Source organism: Mirounga angustirostris, unplaced genomic scaffold (genome assembly GCF_029215605.1).
Source record: "Mirounga angustirostris isolate CCGP_5_RB_7025 unplaced genomic scaffold, mMirAng1.0.hap1 SCAF_2, whole genome shotgun sequence".
NCBI classification, from domain to species: Eukaryota; Metazoa; Chordata; class Mammalia; order Carnivora; family Phocidae; genus Mirounga; species Mirounga angustirostris.
Genome location: NW_026991710.1, coordinates 200,574,961 through 200,598,446, shown reverse-complemented (window position 1 = coordinate 200,598,446; position 23,486 = coordinate 200,574,961).

The window sequence follows — 23,486 nt, the reverse complement described above, 5'->3', positions numbered from 1 at the left end:
CAGTTTGCTGTGTGACCTGAAAAGCAATTGTGACTTTTCCCTGACGGTAAGTGTAATTTCCTCCGAATGTTTTAGTGGTCTTTAACAGGACTCTCTGCACCGAGAGGACCACCTCACAGCAGAACACCAGGGGTTAGTAAAGTGTATGGAAAGGAAAAAAGTCACAGCTGAGCAATCGGGACTTGCGGTAAACAAGGAGATAGGTCGATATTCACTCTCGTGGGAGGGAAGGGACCTGGTTAAAGGTCAGGGTCCAGCTTATCCATGTTGGAGCCATTCCAAGACACAGTGACGTGAAAGCACAACCCTTTTATTGCTACGGAACCTGGACTGGATCGCCCGACGGGAGAACCTAGCGGCACCCGGAGATCTTGGAGGCTAGGAGGTTTATTTAATGCCGGTGGGCTCAGGGGAGAGTGGTCTCCAAAGCTCTGAGCCCCGAGCACAAACAAAGGGGGCAATTTATACACTTTTACTTTCGCATATTTGGCACTTGGGGTGCGTGCACAAAGCGGGGCAGGGAGAAGAACCGGGAAGAGCCCCGAGCAAGGACTGGGACTCTCTCGCTGGCTCGGTGGGCCATCTCAGGACACAGATCTTCCTTATCATTATTACGATCCCAATTCTGTGGGTCAGGAATGTAGGCAGGACACAACATGAATGCTGCCCCAGGTCCGGGCAGAGGGCAGGTGGCTCTCTGCTAGCTGATTTCCAGTTTGCATCTGTCGAGTCTGGAACACCTAAAATGGTTTCTTTATGGCTTGGTTTGTTTGCTTCTTGTTTTTTTTTTTTTTTTCTTTGTGGTTTTGATTTGCATTTCCTGGTGTTTGGTTTGTGCACTCTTGGTGGGAATTTTAAAAATGGTGTTGCTACTATGGCAAACAGTATGGAGGCTCCTCAAAAAAATACTATCTGACCCAGCAGTCCCACTTCTGGTTGTATATCCCAGGAAATGAAATCTGGGTCTTTTTCTTTTTTTGAAGATCTTATTTATTTTTTTGTCAGAGAAAGAGAGATCACAGAGGCGAAGGGAGAAGCAGGCTCCCTACTGAGCAGGGAGCCCAATGCAGGACTCGATCCCACGACCCTGGGATCATGACTTGAGCCAAAGGCAGATGCTTAACCGACTGAGCCATCAGGAGCCCAGTGAAATCTGGATCTTAAAGAAATATCTGTACACCCATGTTCACTGAAGCATTCATTAATCACAATGGCCAAAGTATGTGAACAACCCAAATGTCTGTGGACAGATGTGTAGAGAAAGAAAATGTGATTCATACATAAAATAGAGTCTTATTAAGCCTTACAAAAAGAAGGGAACTCTATTATTTATGACAACACGGATAACCTGGAGGACATTATGCTGAGATAAAGTGGTGACAGAAGGATGGACACTGCATGACCTCCCTTATATATGGAATCTAAAATAGTCAAACTCGTCGAAGCAGAGAGAAGAAAGGTGCTTACAGGCATGGGATGGGCAAAAAAAAGTGATGTTCAGGGCACCTGGGTGGCTCAGTTGGTTAAGCGACTGCCTTCGGCTCAGGTCATGATCCTGGAGTCCCGGGATCGAGTCCCGCATTGGGCTCCCTGCTCGGCGGGGAGTCTGCTTCTCCCTCTGACCCTCCCCCCTCTCATGTGCTCTCTCTCAAATAAATAAATAAATAAATAAATAAATAAATAAATAAATCTTTAAAAAAAAAGAGATGTTCAATAGATATAAAGTTTCAATTTTGCAAGATAAATAAATTCAAGATCTGCTCTACAGCACAGTGCCTATAACAACAAGGTATTGTATGCTAACATTTTGTTACGAGGGTAGATCTCATGTTAAGCATCCTTGCAACAACAACAACAAAAATCAAAACAAATCCAAGAAACAAAGGAAACTTTCAGAGGTAATGGATGTGTCTATTACTTTGATTGTGGTGATGGCTTCATGGGTCTTTGCATGCATCCAATCTCATTGAATGGCATACAGTAAGTATGTGTAGTCTTTGTATATCAATTATATTTCAATAAAGTTGCTTAAAAAATTGATGTTTTCACTCATGTATCTGGTGCCTGGGCTCTCCATGTGAGTCCTTTGTGCTTTCTCATAGCTTCCAGATAGGTGAACTTACATAGAGCCTAGCTTCACTCAGCAAGCATGCCCAGATGCCAGGGGCGGTGTGGGACTGCATAGGACTTAGCCTTGGGAGTCCCAGGATCTACTGTCTCCCATAATCAATTGGTGAAGAAAAAGTATTAAGGCCGGCCTCAACTCAAAGAGAGGAAAATTAGACCTCTTTTCCTGGGGCGGTGGGGGGGTTATGTAGCAAAGAATTTCCAGCCATCTTGACTCTATCAAAATAAGTAGAAAAAAGGAAAATTCAATGAGTTCATGCGGAGATTAGAATTCCAGAGTAGGGACTTTCTGCCTAATGCATTGGATAGTACGATTTAATATGGAAAATGGACAGACAGGATTTTCTGCACTGCAGGTGCTAAAATCATGATGTATCATAGCTAGTGGAAGGCTTTGCCAGGGCATACATTATCTCATGTGCATCAAAAATTAGCAAGTCCTAGAACTAGATTTTATCAGTCACATGCCTGCAGGGAGCATTCACCTCCTCCTCCTCAGCCTACCTCAACTTTCTCATTGATGGGAAAAAATCGTATGGCCTCCCATGTTATGCACATTTCTGCCCTGTCCTTTTGCAAATTAGAGTTAATGACTGTGAAGTGCATGCATATGAGGTCGTCACAAATATGTATCTGTTTCTATTCATTAATTTTAATAATAAGGATATTTTTGTTATAATCTAATTTGATGCCATCCATTCTTATTTTATGAAAAAAATGCTCTTTTTTAGGTTAGAAGTGTCCATCACAACCTCAGATCAAAGATCAATTACATGAAAGTCCATAGAGTGGTTTGGAATGTGCTAAAGTTGTCCACAATTAATGACATATCTTGTTTTTAACTCCCATATGGGCCTTCAGAGTAGAAGCCCTTCTAAGCAGAATCTTATCCATCTCCCTCTTGTCTTAATCCAGAATGTGATCTGTTTTTAAACATCAGGTATATATTTGAGATGACATTTATATTTTATACAGTCTTTTTTCCCCCTAAGTGAAACCTTAGCAGTAACATTTTTCTTATTCAGTAAAATTCACATTCTTGTGAGACGTATTTTCAGGGGATATTATTTTAACTGATGTTGAGAGCTTACAGTTTCTTCTGATCATAAATGCTGACTGCCTTATGTAGTTCTTAAACATTGGAAGGTAATGGTCAATTATGGTAAACTACAGATAAAAGAAAATGCCTTTAAAAATATATCAAAAAACATATATTCCTAAGATACGGAGAGCTCATTCTAAACTCTGCCTTTATATATTTTGGGACTGAGGCACAGTAATTGGAGTGATTCATGCAAGTTCGTTCAACTTCAGTGAAAATGCGTGTTGGTAACAGGGCCGGCCATCCGGTGCTGGTCCAATGGAAGTTCCAACACTCTCTTTCTGTCTTTTATAAAAATATCTCAAATTTTTAAGAAATAATTGTCAGATCCTTGATAAAGCCAAGCAAAAACATAAGAGACAATAAATCTGTAATATGGAGTGGCAGCATTTTGTTTCAAGTTCGGTTTTCTAACCAGCGTACTTTGGGTTCAAAATCTGGGCGGCTTGCAAACCAGTGAAGAAAAGATCTCAGTTTGTGTGGATTATAACTGCCTGGTGCATCCTGGAACTCAAAATAACCATGCACCGGCTTTGAACATGTTGGCTTCAGGACCATGTAACCCCATGTCCACTCACACTAGTTTCTTTTCTTTTTTTTTTTTTTTTTAAAGATTTTATTTATTTATTTGACAGAGACAGAGACAGCGAGAGCAGGAACACAAGCAGGGGGAGTGAGGGAGGGAGAAGCAGGCTTCCCGCTGAGCAGGGAGCCCGACGCGGGGCTCGATCCCAGGACCCTGGGATCATGACCTGAGCCGAAGGCAGACTCTTAACGACTGAGCCACCCAGGCCCCCCCCCCCTTTTTTAAAGATTTTATTTATTTGACAGAGACAGCGAGAGAGGGAACACAAGAAAGGGGAGTGGGGGAGGGAGAAGCAGGCTTCCTGCTGAGCAGGGAGCCCGATGTGGGACTCGATCCAGGACCCTGGGATCATGACCTGAGCCGAAGGCAATCGCTTAACCAACTGAGCCACCCAGGCGCCCCCTCACACTAGTTTCTTGCAGTGAAATGATATGTAACTTTCCCTAAATATTCCAAAGTGATATCAAAATATATTTGGTGAAAGGTAAAGAGTGCACTTACTGAACTATTTCAATATCTCCTTCTTTGAACTTTTCTTCCCAATCTAAACAACTGGAAAGGATATGTGTAGGTATAAGAAAATTTAAAGATGGGCATATGAATCAGCAGGGGTATTATAACATTTGCATTATGGAGGGTTTTTCCAAGTTCATTTTATCAGGGTATGTAATGTCGCTGAAGGTCCTTGCCCCTGCTGTCAAGTCAGGGATGGCACATACAGAGCTAAGGAGCAGGAACCTTAGCTCCCACATCTACTCCTTTCCTGCTACACCCTTCTTGACACAATGTGCGGCCCTCAGCACTCCTACCCATTCCTCGGCGTGCAGGTCAGATGTCCTCTCTTTCTTCCACTCAGGATGATGCCTCCTCCCCTGGAGTTTGCTGCATTGCTCACTTCTTTCTGGATACATATATTAGTACTTGCTTTGAGACACATCATAGTTGGGTCTTTTCTCCCCCTAAAAGGGACCCATACAGTTTTCTGTCTGCGCTTGAAGTTTAAAAGAGTAACTTCAAGTCTGTAACATGAGCAATCAGGACAGATGCTCGACCCGGGAGAAGTATTTGCACCACGCAGGAAAAAATGAGGGTCTGCTGAGACCGTCTTCCCCAAACCAAGTTAACAACCCTCTGGCCATGGGTCCCACCGCAGGCTTCCTACTTCAGATACCTGCTTCCTTGCCTCCCCGAAATTCAGCTGGACTACTGGAACATTTAATTCTGCTACTTGGCCATCACTGAGCATCTTCTCAACTGCAGAGAGGCGTTGATGATATTGCCTCACTTGTGAAGAAATGAGCCTCGTAAAGGTGTGTATTGTATTAATTTGGAAATGCAGGACCTCGTACAGAGGTAATATTTGGCCTGGGGAACCCTGATGGCTTTTACAAAAATGAAGTGCCACATTCATCACCTTCTGTGGAGCCCTGACTGCAACCCATGCCTGGTGTTGACAGATTTGTGTATGTTAGTCTCATTTAATCTACCTTACCATCTTTTGAGTTCAAAATGTCTGTTAATCTAATCTTGAGGTTGAGGTGAGAGACCCTCAACCTCTCAGAGGATCTCTGAGCCTCAGGTATTCTTGCTCCCGGGCCCTCTCTCGCCAAAATGTTCAGAAGGGCCCTGCTTGCTGCTCCATCATCACCTCCAGCACCCTGTTTCCCTGGGTCCTGGAAATCTGGCCTCATGGGTTTTCCTTTCTTTGGAACTGAGGAATGAGAATTTGGCAGGAGAGAGCCTGGGCTGGAGAGGACTCACAACATTTATGTCCTCCACTATGTGTGTGGGGGAATAAAACTGCAGGGACATTGGTATACAATATGGGCTACGTTTTCCAGGAAAACAATACCTGGAAGCTATTTCCCATTTGCTTTTCTTTCTTCTTTTTTTTTTGATAATTTAAGGACTCATTTTATTTTATTTTTTTTTAAACTAGTTTCATTTTCTCCCACATGATAGAAGCAGGGAAGGAGAAAAATTTTAGCTGGAAACTGTTATTAATTTGGATATACAAAAATGGAAATATAATATGTTTACTCAATTCTAATATGTATGATCTCTAAATAGTAAAAAAACAAAAAACTATCCTTGTTGCTATAGTAACTAGAAATTTTCTTCTATATCTCTATTTTTTTTTTAAAAACACTGGATTCAGGTGCAATTTTTTATAGTGTGCTTGCCAAACACAAAGTTTCCCCTTTAAACCACCCTGCATGGTTTCACCCAAAAGTTTTGTGGGGTGACGGTTACCACTGTGAAATGTGACAAGACCTACTTGAATTTGTATGAATGTATGGCCATGTGGGGATCTGAAGACATACACAAAATTAAGTAAAATGGTACAATATGATGGGTCACTCCAAAGTGATTTGTACCCAGTCATTTTTACATTTAGGAATGGAAAAAAAATGAAGGAGATATAAGGAAATTTGGTAAAAATTTAAAAAGTGTGGAGGATCTCTTCAAATGTAAGGAAATCTATATCGTGTGAAAGACATTTCACCTGGCATTATTTCACTCTTTTTCTTATAGTTACAATTCCTGATGGAACTGACCATACCATTGGAAGAAGGGATTTTTACCTCTTGCAATTTGACCTTCTCAGCGTCTGAGACTGCTGATTTGTGCTCAGTGGATTCGTGCATTCATTCGAAAATATTACGGAGTAATGGTTGTTCCGAGGCTGCAGAAGTGAGCAACACGGGCGAGGTAACCAGTCTGGAGAAGCCGCTGGGCTCTGCCCATCACCGTGTCCTGGGAAAGCCCTCACCCCTCCCTCACACCAGCCTCCCAGCGAGGCCGCTGGGGCCTGTGAGCAGAGCTTTGCTGAAAGTTCCAGCAATGAACTCATACCTATTAATGTTGACACGAAAATATGTTCCTGCTACCTAAGTGTTTACTTAATAAGAACTTGTTACAGGCTACTATTCTGCCCTGGTACATCTCTACACCGGCTATGGTTAGATCGCTGATTGAAGGCGGAAAAATCCCCCAGGGTTACTTCAGTGCAGCCTCTCGTACACAAAGTCAAGGGAACTCAACCCCAAATTCACAGAACCGACCAGTGGTGGATGCTCCCGGCCACGCTATTTCTGACACTGCAGCTTGCCTCCCGCGGAACACCACGCAGGTGAGTCCTTCACACGGCTGATAACCAGATCTGCGTCTCTGCTCCTCCACCCCAAACAAACTCTCCTGCCTCTGAGCCAGGGCTCGGAATGGGCTGCATTGTTAGTACAGCGGCTGCTGGCTCACACGCCCTGAGCTCGGGATGTGTTCTGGGCACCGTACCACGCGCTGGGTTTGCCTCCTGAGCGCTATCCTGAGGCACACTTGATAAATGGACAGCTGGAGACGTAGAGCCAAAGCGATTCTCCGTGATGCAGCCTTCGGGGGCCAGCACTCACACTCAGAGCCAAGGGTCTCCGAACTCAGCATCCCAGCAATCCAGAGCCCTCTCCTCCTCCTTCTCTTCCGGTCTCTTCCCATCTGGTAGCAACTTCCACCAGGTTGGTCATCCCAACTGGAACTGATGGCGTCTTCTTTCTCACCTGTTGCAATGATGACTGATGGGGGTTCTAAGACCAAGTCCATTCACAGCCTGCATTCCTCTCCCCACTACTCGCCCGTGGACTCCTGCATCCTTTCCTCTGTCTTCTGTACCGTCTCTCTGTCTCCATGGCAGCATCTCACTCAGCATGCCCTCTTAACATAATCCTTTGTCTCCACAAAATCCTCCATGCATGGCATCCTCTCTAGACTCCAGGAAACTTCTCAGAAGACACTTCTCTAACCACTGTGGTGAGCTCCCAGGGGTCAGTGAGGACGCTGAGCATGCCTCTGAGCATGGCTGGCCCAGGGGAATCAGTCCTTCTCCACTTAGACTGTGACGCCTTGGCCCTGCATGGAGTCAGGTGTGGGAGGACCTGCCAGGCAGAGGTTAGGCCTGAACAGTCACAGTTGGATGTGGGTGGGGGGCCAGACTCTTCCTTCTGGCTCCATGCGGTCTACTCGCCTGCCTGCACCGGGCCAAATCCAACAGTCTCCTCCACCCTCATTGGCTTATCCATATCCATCTCTTTGCTGGATCTTTTCTGTCTCCCAACCTAGAAACACTAGTGTGCAGGCCCCCAGGTGCTGGCTCTGCCCACGGCTCTCCTCCTTCTGCATCCATGCCTCACTTGTGTTCCAGTTCAAAGAAGCACTGGCCCCAAACTGAGAAGGACTATCCAAGGACTTGATGCAAAAGGAGCAGAGTTGATCCTCGGTGCCAATACCACATCAGCCCAGATCCCAAAGTTCCTGAGACGTGAGGCATAAGGTGCAGTGTGGACAGACCATCGGTGGAAACTCCAAGAAAACTATAGAAACAAGCAAAGAGCAGCCAGACTAGAACAAACCACGGCTATTTCTTCAGAGCTTGCTACAGTGAGGGAGTCACTTTGGCTCAGCAGAGACTCAAAGGCAGGCACGGGGTGGGGAGAGCTTTCTGGCGAAAACAGGGAAAGTGTGGAGCATGTTCTTCCTGCAGTCTGTTGGCTGGGGATGCTGAACAGGGGTGTCCTCTGCATTGGATCAGGAGCGTGTCTGGCGTTCTCTGGATGGTCTTGAGTTGTCAGCAGGGGCGAAAATATAGGGAAGCTGGCAGTCACACTCCGGGGTCTGACTCCTCGGGGCTGGTTGCTGCAGCAGGTGTGGGTCAGAGGTCCATGGCCCTACGTGGTCTGGCCATTGTCCCAGTGTGATTCGGTCATTCCGTCTCTTCCGACACCCAGACTCAACTCCAACATCTCCATTTCCCTACTCAACTTCCAGGGCCTGCAAAACCCCATCCATGTTCACCTGCAGGGAAGACCCTTTCCTCCTCCAGCCGTGGCTGCCCCTGCCACCAAGCAATGCTACCAGTTGTTTCGAAGCCAGCTCATGGCTCTGCACCTGTCACTTGCTCTTCCTTCTACCTGGAATCCCCTTTTCCCTTCACTGGTGTCCCTGTGCCTCTCATTTCATTGGTTCTCTGCTCAGACGTCAGCTCCTCAGACAGGCCTGCTTCCATCACATTTCCCAAAGTCGTGCCCCCATCCCTGTGTCTCTGTCCCAGCACTAGTGTTCATTTCTAGCTTGTCTTTCTATGTTGAAGATGTTCACAGGGTGCCTGGGGGGCTCAGTCCGTGAGGCGTCCGTCTTCGGCTCAGGTCGTGATCCCAGGGCCCTGGGATCGAGCCCCACATCGGGGTCCTTGCTTGGCGGGGAGTCTGCTTCTCCCTCTCTCTCTCCCCCTGCTTGTGCTCTCTCGCTCTTTCTCAAATAAACAAATTTAAAAAATAACTAAAATCTAAAAAAAAACAAAGGATGCTCACAGGGCTGTCTCCACTATAGCATGGAATGGGCATCCTAAATTTCATCTGTCCAAAGTCAAATTCCTGATTTCCCCAAACCCTGACAATCAAACCATCCTTCCCCGTGAGCGTCCGCATCTGACAACCCCAACTTGCGTTGGTCGGGCTGTGGTCTGACTTTATCTGCACCAAGAGGGGCCCTGAGTGCAGCATAAGCAGCAAACCGAAGTAAGTAAAAAACACATAAATCCATTCTGCGGTCTGTGGTCTCTGTGTGTCTTTGGCAACAAAGACATGCAAAATGGAATAGAAAAATTAGACTGGGATTTTGTGGAGCTTTTGTGTTTAATTAATCTGAAGGCTCCAGGGGCGGGGGGGTGACGTGCAGGAGCTGGAGCCGAGACTCGTTAGGTCAAGTGCAGACAATCATAGCACACACAGACAGACAGACAGGCAGGCAGGCGGGCCCCCCCGTATAGTATGCTGCAGTATTACTCCCTGCAGGCCCAACAGGCTGTGGGCAAAATTGGGAAAAGGAAAATCTTGGCTCGGTTGCTTTTCTTCCCCTCTTCCCCTGTCCCTTTCAGTATTTCTTGCTGCTCAGTCTCTGTTTTCACTGCTCAATATCATGAAACCCTGGCTTACACCTATTTTAGCTTCACCCCCATTTCCTGCCCACTGACACCAGGGCTGGGATGACACGGACCCACCTGCAGACTCAGGGCGCTGTAGTTATTACGGTTATTACTTATTACTGTACATGTGGATAACATGGACCTCAAAGGAGAAAGTCGGGTGATGGCAGCAGGTGAATTGGGGCAATGTTCTGGTAAAAAAAGGGGCTTCACCGACCCCTCAGCTCTTACCAGCTGCACCTGGGGCTCTGGTGGGGACCATGGGGTGCGGGAGAAGAGCCACACAGGGCAGCTGATGGCGCCCCCAGCCTGCAGGGCTAGTCCTCCCCCCAGCCCGCCCACGGGGCAAGGCCATCTGGAACGTGATGATGCATTCTGCACTCTGAAATATTCACAAATACAGGCTTGCTGATGTCTCCTTCAGAGCAGTGTATGCGACCAGTCAGGAAGGTGCCCCAAGTGCTCCTTTCCTAGAAGATAAAATGTAAAGGTATTTTTTATCCTTATTTAAAGGGGATCTCTTTGTCCTTTTATGTGAGTTGGCAATCTACAAATCTTATGTGCTTTTTCTTTAATCCTACCCAGAATTAAATCCCCAGTTCCTGATAAAAATCTCTATAGCTAGCAACTTAGGTGAAAAGCCCATTTGAAACCATTAACCTTGCCTGAAATAGATGTATTTAAGGAAAAGCAGAGCAGGTATCTTAGAAGAAAAGCTAATGAGTATTGACTAAAAATTGATCTCAAACCCTTTTCCCTCTTCTTGCACATTTTATGGCTGTAATAAAGTATCAAGATAGAAAATATGCCTGAGAAATTTAGCTTCCCAAGGAATTAATTTTAATTCTTAGTATATATGAGAAAAGAACATTTGCTTTTTTCCCCTTGATTTTTGATTTCTTTTTAAAGCTCTTTCTTCCAAGTAATGATTGTTGCCTGATTAACAAAGTCAAAAATCGCATTTGCTGCCTGGGTCAACTAGAGATTTTTTTCACACAAGGTGTTTATATAACATTCAAGTTTCTGCTGTTCGTTACATGGGTGATTTTTTTTTTTTCTTAACATTTCTGAAACTCTCAATAGGTGGAGAAAAAAACTGACTGAGAATGGAGAGAGAGAGTGAGAGAGGAGAGAGAGAGGGGAGGGGGAGAGATGGGAGAGGACAGGAGTGGTGAGGGGTGGGGAGAGAGGAGAGGGGAGAGAGAGAGACAGAGAGAGGGAGAGAGGAATGAAAAGAGAAGAAAAGACGCAGCCAACAGGGGTCCTTTAGAGAACCTGAAAGTAGCCGTGCTCCCAGTCTATAGAAATGTTTAGTTGGAACAGGGTGGTGGCCACAGGACTCTAGAAACCACAGAAGGCAGGTCCTTTCCCACGAGACCTGAAGGATGCTAAAAGAGGACCCGATGCCAACATCTCTCAACCATAAACCCAAATCCTTCAGAGTAACGCATTTGTTTGAAGGTTTGTATGTGTCAAATTCAAACTTTTTTGGGAAATGTAAGCTGGTGAAAGGATTAAGACTTTAGAATAGGGCTGGTTTGACATACGTTGTTCTGTTAAAACAGTGAAGGAAAGGTGTGCTTTTATAGGCTCACTTATGCTAGGTAAAGGAGGGAGGCAGAGATGACATTCACCTGTTTGTTGCCAGTTGAAACTGTTGTGCGGACAGTTGGACTGTGAGCTCAGACAGGGAGTCCCTGTGGAGTTCTGTGCTCTGTGTCCTCAGCATTGGGCGGTGTTCCCAACCGTGCAATGGGGTGAGATCTCCGAGGTCATGACTATCTGTAGAAGACAGAGAAGTTCTGAGGAAGAAACTGAGGGATACAAATATTAAGAGATACAAAAAAGAAAAATCCAGCAATGTGGGTCCAGAATGGAACCAGTGTGTGTGCAAGAGAACATAAAAGATGCTGTCTCCAGAAAGCCTAGAGAGAAAGTGATAGGATGAAACAGAGAGGGGTGAATAAGGGCTTACCTTGGGGCGAATAGGAAGTTACTTCTCTTGACCAATCAAAAAAATGAGCTTCACCAACAGACAAAAATTTTGTTCACACAAAAGGGAAGCTGAACATGTCAGTGAATCTGTTGGATCCATTTACGAGGAGACGTGGCTGGTGTCTCTATCTGGGGGCACGAACTAACATGGCCTTTCTTTTTACCATACAGGAAATGGCTTTTCACTCAACAAAAGAATCTTGAATGGAGTTTCTGTCATTAACTGTGTCATACGCTCTTGTAACTGTTTCTGAATCTTATTCCTCCAAACCACGCAGACTCCTCAGGGGCTGGGACTCCATGTATCTGCACCCTACATTTCTGTGCACAGCCAGCCCGTGAATCTGTGTGAAATCAGTCACACTCCCAGTCGATAAACTTAAGTTTAACACGAAAGATAAACCTAAAAATGTGATCTCTTCAAGAGAAAGAGTTTATAACATTCTGAGGTTTATTTCAATGTGCAGATCAGTGGGCATCTCAAGCCTGAGAACCTACCTTTTTGTCATTTATTTCAACCAAGTTAAGACAAAGCGAATGGAGGGTATAAGCTTCCCTGTCTCTTGACTTGAATTTATCTATTTTATTTCTAATTAGATTACAGAGACTTACAAAGATTGACATTTCTCAGAAATTCAGAGAAGGAACGTCGGTTCCAGAGGCCACCTGGGTGAACTCCCAGCCGGATCCCTGGATAACGCTTGGATAATTTCTACAAAAAGTGACTAAGCCCCAGCTATGGGCCTCTATTCACACTCCTTCATGCACCTCATTTGGCATTCAGAAAAAACATTAAATTATTAGAAAGTTCTTAACAATCTTAAACTAGTTATTTCAATTTTTTTTTTTAACTCTTCCAGCTACTTAGATATGTGTGATCTTCAAGATATTTACTTAAGGCATTTTCTTTCCTTTCTGTGGTGATTTTGGCAAGAACCTTTCACTTCCAACTTACATTTCCTACACTGGACCCTCGGTGTTTGAAAATCACACACTGGACCCTCAGTATTTGAAGGTCTCCAAATGTCCAGAAGCATGAAACTTGCCATCTCTGTGTGCAAATGCAGGAAGGATTCAAGCACAGAAGATTTGAGATGTCAGATCTGCACCGTAGCCTATTAACAGAAGCTGGAATTCGAGATGGCATAGAAATGTTTGAGCTTTGGTACTTTTACTGGGCACAGAGAGTTAAAAGGAAGATTTCCTTTTAAATTATGAATATCCTGGCTTCCGACAGCCTTCCAAGGCTTGATAAAGAAATTGCCTCTTTCTCTGCAGACCGCATGCTGGGTCTGAACAAATGCTCTGATTTCATGTAAATAAACGGGTTTAATGGGGTTTATCTCACTTTGTGTCATAAACAGAAAAAAATTCAGAGAGCAAAGGGGCACAAGATAGCCCGTTAAAGATACAGTGTAAATCAACACTCGTATGAGACATTGCTGAGTGCTCTTGAATAAACAGCTAAGGTGGACAGAAGGCCAAGGTAGAGAACTCTTGGTTGTTTTGTAAGAGAGAAACCTATAAATGTGGCAGCTTAATTTCATAAAAAAAGGCCTACACATACAACAGCTTAATTAAAAGAACAGGTTAATGTATTCATTCAAATTTATGTCAAAGGAAAGCTGGGAAAATACTCTAAAAAGTATATCTAATAGATAGACTCATAGAATATGATTTCTCATTAAGTAGTGACTATTTTTAATGTTTCACGTAGAATATCTGTCATTCAATGATCTTATGTCTGCTGTAAGAACTGCTATTGATCCGCTGAAATAACCAATAGGCAATCCACCCCTTCATTGATCTTCACTGTGTAAAGTTGAACTTTCATAGATCACTCACACTAGTCTGGGGGAAACCTCAGATAGTTCGAAGCTGGGAGGTGTGGAGATGTGAACTCATAGGTGCCTCGGTGTAGATCTTCCCTCTGATGTTTCCCTTTCAGTTTAAATGTGTATTTATAAATTTTTACTCTGATATAAATTTAAATGCATCAAAGTCGCAATCATAGTAAAAAAAAAGTCATACCCTTCGCCAGATTCAGACTCAAATATTTGTTTTTTTCTCTTCCATTCTTTTCTCTCCTTTCTCCACACACACACACACACACACACATGCACACATTCAGCACACACACATACTCACGCATCATCCAATACAGTCGACACATACAAGTGCATGCACAGACCTGCACACACATATATAGACCTGAACACACACACAAATACTCATGCTTGCACACATAAGCACACACATATACGTATGCACACATACGCATTTTCTGAACCTCTTGAGGAAAAAAATTGGAACATCACGTGCTCTGTCACTGAAATTCTTTAGTGTGTTTTTCCTAAGAACAAGGGCATTATTTTCCATAACCAAAGAGCCACTATCAGAAACTTAAGTTTGATAAAATACAGTTATCTGTTCCCTTTGAATCAATGGTCCCCAAAATGGCTTTTGTGGCTATGTCCCTAACCTTTACCTCTACCTTCTAGGCTCAGGATCCAACTCTCTTTTAATTTAGGAAATGTCCTAAGCTTTCCTTGTCTTTGTCTTTCATTATGATGATATTTTTGAGGAGTATAGATCTTTATTTTGCAGAATGTTCCACAATTTCGATTCCCCTGAAATTTCCTCAGGTATAGATAGAGATGATGAACTTTGGCAAGAAACCACGAAGGTGGTGTTGAATACGTAATGTAACCCATAGGGAGGAACATGACGTCCTTTTGTCCCAGTATTGGCAATATTAGCTTTGATATCTTTGCTGAGGTGGTAAAAATATAAAGTAATAATTTTCCCCTTTCAAAGAATAAATAACTTGTGGAAAGATAATTTAAGATGATGTAAATATATTGTTTGTCTTCAAATTTTCACCAACTAATTTCAGACTTCACTGATGGTATTCTAAATTCATCACTCTTCCATATTTATTACATGATAATTAATATTAGTATGGGATACTGGTTTTGTATTCAACTTCTATTTTGTATCTGTTTTATCCAATGGTATGATCTTTCACTCTTATCATTTATTCTATGTTCATATTTTCCAATATGTGGCCACAGGAAACCCCTTCAGGCTAGTGTCCCGGTGTTTTCAACATGCCCTCAAGTTCACTGAAAAAAGAAATTTTTTTTTTCCAAAGTATTTTCCTCACCTGGGTCATGTAAGGTATGGTGTCCATGATATGTGGGCTGGGTCCATAATTCAGGATGCAACTATTTTGTGTCACTACTCTGTAGATTTTATTTTACCATTTTTTAGCTTCTAGTGTTGTAGATCATAGGTTGGGTGTCAGTTTGATTACTTTTGTCTTTTGTAAATAATTGTCCATTCTATTTGAAAACATATGCACATTTCTTTTTCCTTAGAGTCCCTTTTTAAAGATTTCCATTTATTTATTTGAGAGACAGAGAGAGCACAGAGGGAGAGTGTGAGGGAGAAGCAGAGAGCTCAACGTGGGGCTCAATCCCAGGACCCTGAGATCATGACCTGAGCAGAAGGCAGAAGCTTAACTGACTGAGCCACCCAGGCGCCCCCAATAGCTAAGTGTCTGCATTGGCCAAGAACCACCACCTAAAGTTCTTAACTGGGTGTTAGTAAAAGTTTTCAGCCACCTAATGCAAGCCTTTTTCACATCTAGAACTTTTCTTTATAATGTGTACAACTTCTCTTTTATCCTTTTTTCCCCTCCTTTTGGAACTATTGTATTTTCCTAGTAAGCCCTTTGGACCTGTCATCCATATCTGTTCTCTTTTCCCTTGTGACCCCCATTTATTTTAAATAACGAGAGCTAAAGCTAGCATGGGCATATCGGAACCATAATCTTGCCGGGTGCTTTACTTCTGCTATGAGGATAAAGACCAGAAGATCTGACTAATGCGGTCCAGATCATAATTCACAATTCTTAGGAAAATTGTATTCTCAGATCAGAGAAAACATTACCCATATAAAATGTATCATAATCTTAGGAAAAGATAGAGAAGGTGTTCAAACTACACCCATATACACATGTGCATTCACACACACACACACGCACGATTGTGATATTGAATATTATTTGCTAGTGTTAGCCAAAGTTTCTGATTAAATATGTCATCCATTTGAGGTAGGATAGAGCAAAAAACTTAGTAACAACCACTCACCTTCCAAATAAATACATAGCACAAGTGCAGTGTGTTCTTAAAAAGCAATAAGGAACATATTTGTTAATATAAAGTCAAAATGATATTCAGGAAATTTGCTAAAACTTCTGAAGTGGAGATTACTTTCTTGAATGGTATCGATGTTAGCATGTATATTTTTTAGAGGCTAATGTGACGTGCTTGAATGAAGAGTGAACTCATAATCACCAAACTACAGAAACGAAAGGGATCTTCTAGAACAGGTCCATCTGGGAAGATTTCAGTGATTTAGGAGAAAAAAAAAAAATGCTGGCAGAAAAGCAGGTCGTGATAATGCTGGAATTAATTGCAAGATTTCTAAATCTGTCATACAAATGACACAATTGACTATTCTAAAAATGGTGGGAAGAATCATTTCTTCCCTCAAGGAGCATACAATAATAAAAAAGTAGTTGAAGGGAACACAGATGAAATGGAAAACTAGTGCATATGCATGCACGTGTATGTGCATATTTGTATAAATATTTATAGATAGTCACCCCCCTACACACATGTGCATGCACACTAACACACACACTCATCTATAATGAGCTGAAAGGACAAGCCCTAAGTCTAGGTAGTTACAATTGAACCAGATTCTCTCTATTTCCGCTTTATAGAAAGAGAGTTAATTAGTATTATCTGAAAAATATGTGTGAAATAAAATATTAGACATTAGAAATAGATCCTGTTTGGACGTGCACATAAAGAGAAACTATGCCGGTATGTTATTGTCTAATTATAAAACCAGAATGATGGGGGTGCCTGGGTGGCTCAGTCAGTTAAGCATCTAACTCTTGATTGCAGCACGTCATGATCTCAGGGTCATGAGATTGAGCTCTGTGTGGGCTCCATGCTGGGCATTGAGACTGCATAAGATTCTCTTTATTCCTTCTCCCTCTGCCTCTCCACACTGCCCTCTAAAAAAACCCAAAAAACCAAAAACCCAGAATGATGATTTACAGGTGCATCATAGCATCATGTTAATCAAATAACAACACTTCATATAATATTTTCTTTAGATATAAATAATAATAACATAATGTTTAGATATAAATAATTACTTTTAAAAGATATAAATGAACAAAAATTAATTTATCACATAAGTTTTGCAGAACACTTTATTCACTGTATTCAGGATATAATGATAAACCCTTGAATACAAAGAACAATGTAGCAATTTTTGAATAATGAACACTTTTTTACTTAAGTAAATTTATGCCAAGAAACCTAAATATTTTTAGTTGTTGGTTTTTATATTATTTAGAAATTAGCAAAATATTACAGGAATATTTGATTGTATTTTTAAATATATTCATATTTTCCAGAAAGAGTAATATTCTTTTACCTAACACTTGGGAGACATGGAGCAAAGCAGTTGTTGTGGGCTGAACTGTGACCCCTTCAAAATCCATATATTGAAGCTCTAACCCCCAGTCCCTCAGAATGTAATTGTATTTGGAGATAGGACCTTTACAGAGGTGATCCTGTGATCTTTCTATACTCTTATTAGACTTAAGAGTACTTCTATAGATTTTTTTAAAGTTCTATGTAGAAAATTAAGTTGTCTGTGATAGGAGACAATTTTATTTCTCTTAGGTGGAAAGTATTCCATCATTCATATCATTAAGTATTACATCACATTATAGCATTAATTACGATACTAGGTCTAGTTTTCCTGTAGCTGTTGTTTATCATACTCAGGAAGTTCCCTTCCATTTTTAACCTGTTGAGTTTTCTTATTATGAATGGATTTTCAATTTTGTCAGTTACAGTTTGTGTAGCTATTGAAATGGTCATCTGATTTTTCATCTTTAATCTCTTAATGTGCTGAACTGCATTGTTTGAAATTTTAATGCTGAGGCAGCTTTGCGATACTGGAATGAATCTCATCTCGTTATCATTTTATTATATGCCGAATTAAACTTTGTTGAGGAATTCTGAGGCAATGATCAGACAGATTACTAATCTACACTTTTCTTTTCCTATAAATTCTTTGTCTGGTTTTGATGGTACCGTAGTGTTGGCCTCATAAGAGGAGTTGGGAGTGTCTCCTCCTCTTTCATCTTATGGCGTTGTTTTAGTTTGTCTAGAATTGGTATTATTTTCTCCTTAAAGTTATTTTAGACTTCAATATAATCATTGGGACTGGAATTTTATTTTTTAATAGATTTTTTATTGCAAATTCAATTGTTTTAATGGACATAGATCTATTCAGGTTATCTATTTTCCTTGAGTGAAGTTGATAATGTGCATCTATCAAGAAACTGGTCCATCTCACTTAAGGTGTGGAATTTATAGGCACAGTTATTATGTACTATAACAAGTTATAATTTGTTTTTTTTTTCTTTTTTCTTAGTGTGGCTAAAGGTTTATCAATTTTATTGCTCTTTCAAATAACCAAGGTTTCCATAGACTTTTCTGTATTTTCATTTTTTCCCCAAGTATCATTGTTTCTTGCTCCAACCTTTATTTCCTGGCATTTGCTTGCTCTAGGTTTATTTGCCCTTCTTTTTTCTATTTTCTTTAAGTGGAGGTTTAGATAATCACTTGAGAACTTTGTTCTTTTCTAACAAAGACACTGAATGCTGTAAATTCCACTACAGCCACTGATTAACCTGTGTCCTGCATATTTTGACATGTTGACTTTTCATTTACATTCCACTCAGGTGATTTTTGTTGTTGTTGAGACCTTCTCTTTGCCTCATTGATGTAGTTTTGGAATGTTGGTAAGGTCTGGAGCCGACAGCCGAGAAGGAATTCCTGAGATGGCTTTGGTGCAAAAATGTGATTTTATTAAAGCACAGGGACAGGACCCGTGGACAGAAAGAGCTGCTGCCCTCAGGGTTGTGAGGATGGCTGATTAGGTACTTGGGAGTTGGGGAAGGTAAGGAAAAAGGGAGGTGTCCAAAGGGCTTTCATATGCAACAGAAGACCCTCCAGATGCTGGAGTCCTGACTATTGCCCAGTTAAGGTTGTTTCCCTTCTAGTAAGGCATTAACATTAAGACAGTTGGGAACTGGGGGTGCCTGGGTGGCTCAGTCGTTTAAGTGTCATGATCCTGGAGTCTCTGAATCAAGCCCCGTGTCCTGCTTCCTGCTCAGGGGGGAGTCTGCTTCTTCCTCTCCCTCTGCCCCTCCCTGCTAGTGTTCTCTCTCTCACTCTCTCTCTCTCTCAAATAAATAAATAAAATCTTAAAAAAAAAAAAAGACAGTTGGGAGCTTTCTGGAGGAATGTTACACTCTTCCTATCACAAGTCCTTGTCAATAGGCCACAGATCATAAATCTAATGTTTACATTTCCTTCTGCCCCTGTTTCTTACAGCACTGTGGAGGGGAGGGTGATGGTAGGGCTCCAGAAAATTGAGTTAAGCATCTCTGAAAGCTAGGCTATTGATAAGAATGCTTTCTCCTTGTAAATCACTAAGACCTTGGTAAACTGATAGAGACTCATGTCTTGAGGGACTGTGATCTTTTTCAGTTAACCATTTGTTTTTCTCTTCCCTGAGCTTGAGCTCAGGCAGGAGCGCCTGAGGAATGTCACACACATCCCACCTGCCGGGTATCAGCTTCTTCTTTGTCCTCAACTTGTCTTCTGCTCCCTCATCACCATGTGTTCTTTAAAATTGTGTACTTACTTCTCAAGTATTTGGGGATTATTCAGATAGTTTATGTCATTGGTTTTTAGCTTAATTCCATTATGGTTTGAGGACATGCTGTATATATATAAACACACACACATATATATTAATTTCACAAGGTTTGTGGCCCACAATATGGTCAATCTTCTTAAATATTTTAAGTAAATATTCTTGAAAAGAATGTATATATAGTGTTGCTGAGTTGGGTGTTCCATAATGGCAGTCAAAGACATCTGGCTAATGGCTCTGGGGAGGCCCTCCCTTATCCTTGCTGGTTTAACAGCTCACTGTTCTATCAGTCACCACAGAGGAGTGTGGAAATTCTCCACACTGAGTGTGGGTTTGTCTATTTCCTCTCTCAGCTCCTTCCATTTCTGTGTCAGGTGTTTGGAAGCTCTGTTGCTAGGAGATTCAAGTTGAGGATTATTATGTCCTTTTAGATAATTGACCTTTTTCCTATAATGCAGTCCTACCTTTTCTAAAATCAGGACTCTTGCTCTGACATCTGTTTTGTCTGATTATAATACAGTGACTCCAGCCTCTCTTCAGGTGGAGTATGCATCTACATCCTGCTATATCCTTTTACTTGTATCCCATCACTTTATATTTAAAGTTGATTTCCTAATGGGGAAAAACTGAGCTTTTCCCCTAAGGTCAGGAACAGGACAGGGATGTCCACTCTCACCACTGTTGTTCAACATAGTACTAGAAGTCCTAACATCAGCAATCAGAAAACAAAAATAAATAAAAGGCATTCAAATTGGCAAAGAAGTCAAACTCTCACTCTTCACATAGAATTCAGCAACATGGCAGTATATAAAATCAGTGCACAGAAATCAGCTGCATTTCTATACACTAACAATGAGGCAGAAGAAAGATAAATTAAGGAATCAATCCCATTTACAATTGCACCAAAAGCCATAAGATACCTAGGAATAAACCTAACCAAATAGGTAAAGGATCTGCACTCTAGAAACTATAGAACATTTATGAGGAAGACACAAAGAGATGTAAAAACATCCCATACTCATGAATTGGAAGAATAAATATGGTTAAAATGTCTATGCAACCCAGAGCAATCTATACATTCAGTGCAATCCCCATCAAAATACCATCAACATTTTTCACAGAGCTGGAACAAATAATCCTAAAATTGTATGGAACCAGAAAAGACCCCAAATAGCCAGAGGAATGTTGAAAAAGAAAAGCAAAGCTGGCAGCATCACAATTCCAGACTTCAAGCTCTATTACAAAACTGTAATCATCAAGACAGCATGGTACTGGCACAAAAACAGACACATAGATCAATGGAACTGAATAGAGAACCCAGAAATGGACCCTGAACTCTATGGTCAACTAATCTTGGACAAAGCAGGAAAGAATATCCAATGGAAAAAGGATAGTGTCTTCAACAAATGGTGTTGGGAAAATTGGACAGTCACATGTAGAAGAATGAAACTGGACCATTTTCTTATACCATACAAAGATAAACTCAAAATGGATAAAAGACCTCAATGTGAGACAGGAATCTATCAAAAACCTAGAGGAGAACATAGGCAGCAACCTCTCCGACCTTGGCCACAGCAACGTTTTCCTAGACACATCTCCAAAGGCAAAGGAAACAAAATCAAAAATGAACTATTGGGACTTCATCAAGATAAATGCTTCTGCACAGCAAAGGAAACAGTCAACAAAACTAAAAGGCAACCTATACCAAATGGGAAAAGATATTTGCAAATGACATATCAGATAAAGGGCTAATATCTATGATCTAAAAAGAACTTATCAAACTCAACACCCAAAAAACAATATAATCCAGTTAAGAAATGGGCAGAAGACATGAACAGACATTTTTCCAAAGAAGACATACAGACGGCCAACAGACACATGAAAAATGCTCCACATCTCTTGGCATCAGGGAAATTCAAATCAAAACCACAATGAGATACCACCTCACACCAGTCAGAATGGCTACAATTAACAAGTCAGGAAATGACAGATGTTGGCGAGGATGTGGAGAAAGGGGATTCCTCTTACACTGTTGGTGGGAATGCAAGCTGGTGCAGCCACTCTGAAAAACAGTATGGAGGTTCCTCAAGACATTAAAAATAGAGCTACCCTATGACCCAGCAATTGCACTACTAGGTATTTACCCCAAAGATACAAATGTATCATACAAATTGATCCAATGGGGCACATGCACCCCAATGTTTATAGCAGCAATGTCCACAATAGCCAAATTGTGGAAAGAGCCGAGATGTCCACTGATGGATGAATGGATAAAGATGTGGTATATATATACAATGGAATATTACTCAGCCATCAGAAAGGATGAATATTTACCACTTACATCGATGTGGATGGAATCGGAGGGTATTATTCTAAGTGAAATAAGTCAGTCAGAGAGACAATTATCATGTGGTTTCACTGATATATGGAATATAAGAAACAGCACAGAGGATGATAGCGGAAGGGAGGGAAAACTGAATGGGATGAAATCAGAGAGGGAGACAAACCATGAGGGACTCTTGACTCCACGAAACAAACTGAGGGTTGCTGGAGAGGAGGAACATGGGTGGATGGGGTAACTGGGTGATGGGCATTAAGGAAGGCATGTGATGTGATGAGTACTGGGTGTTATATGCAACTGATGAATTATTGAACTCTACATGTGAAACTAATGATGTACTCTATGTAGGCTAATTGAATTTAAATTAAAAAAAAAATAAAGTTGTTTTCCTGTTCGCAGCATGGTCTTTCTTGTTACACAACCTGACTTACTACATTTTTTATTGATTTGTTTATACAGGTTTCATGTAATGTGATTACTCACATATTTGGATTAAAATCTGTCATCTCTTAGAGTGTTTTTGTTGTTGTTTATTACTGTTCTATTTCTTCTGTACTTATTTTGTCCTCTTTTTCTGCCTCTTCTTTTAATTAAGCATTTGTTTTGAATCCATTTCATCTCCTTGACTTGCCTAGTGGTTACACCCTTTTCATTTATTTACTTTTTTAGTAGATCCTTTTGGGGTTGCAATATACATCTTGAATGAATCAGACTCTGCCTTTTATTGCCATGACTTTACAAAAATTTATGCTCAAATTTCCCCTCACATTACTTGAACTATTTGCTCATACTACACTTTTACAGATGCTACAGACACACGAGCTACGGCTACTATTTTTGGCCTCAGTGAGTTATCTTTTAGAGCATTTCACACTAAGAAGACTCATAAATTTACTTTTACTTTTATTTTTCCCATTTCCAGTGTTCTTTATTTCCTTGTGTAGATCCAAGTTTTCCATGATATGTTATTTCAGTCTACAGAGTTTCCTTTAACTCTTAGAGACTAGTTCTCCTGGAAATTAATCCTTTCTTTCTTTTTCCTTTTTTTTTTCTGATAAAGACTTTATTTCTCAATCTTTTTTTTTTTTTGGATTTAGAGATTTTTTTTATTATTATTATGTTATCTTAATCACCATACATTACATCATTAGTTTTTTTTTTTTTAAAGATTTTATTTATTTTATTTGAGAGAGAGAGAATGAGAGAGAGCACGTGAGGGGGGGGAGGGCCAGAGGGAGAAGCAGACTCCCCGCCGAGCAGGGAGCCCGATGCGGGACTCGATCCAGGGACTCCAGGATCATGACCTGAGCCGAAGGCAGTCGCTTAACCAACTGAGCCACCCAGGTGCCCTACATCATTAGTTTTTGATGTAGCGTTCCATGATTCATTGTTTGTGCATAACACCCAGTGCTCCATGCAGAACGTGCCCTCTTTAATACCCATCACCAGGCTAACCCATCCCTCCACCCCCCTCCCCTCTAGAACTCTCAGTTTGTCTCTCAGAGTCCATGGTCTCTCATGGTTCGTCTCCCCCTCAATC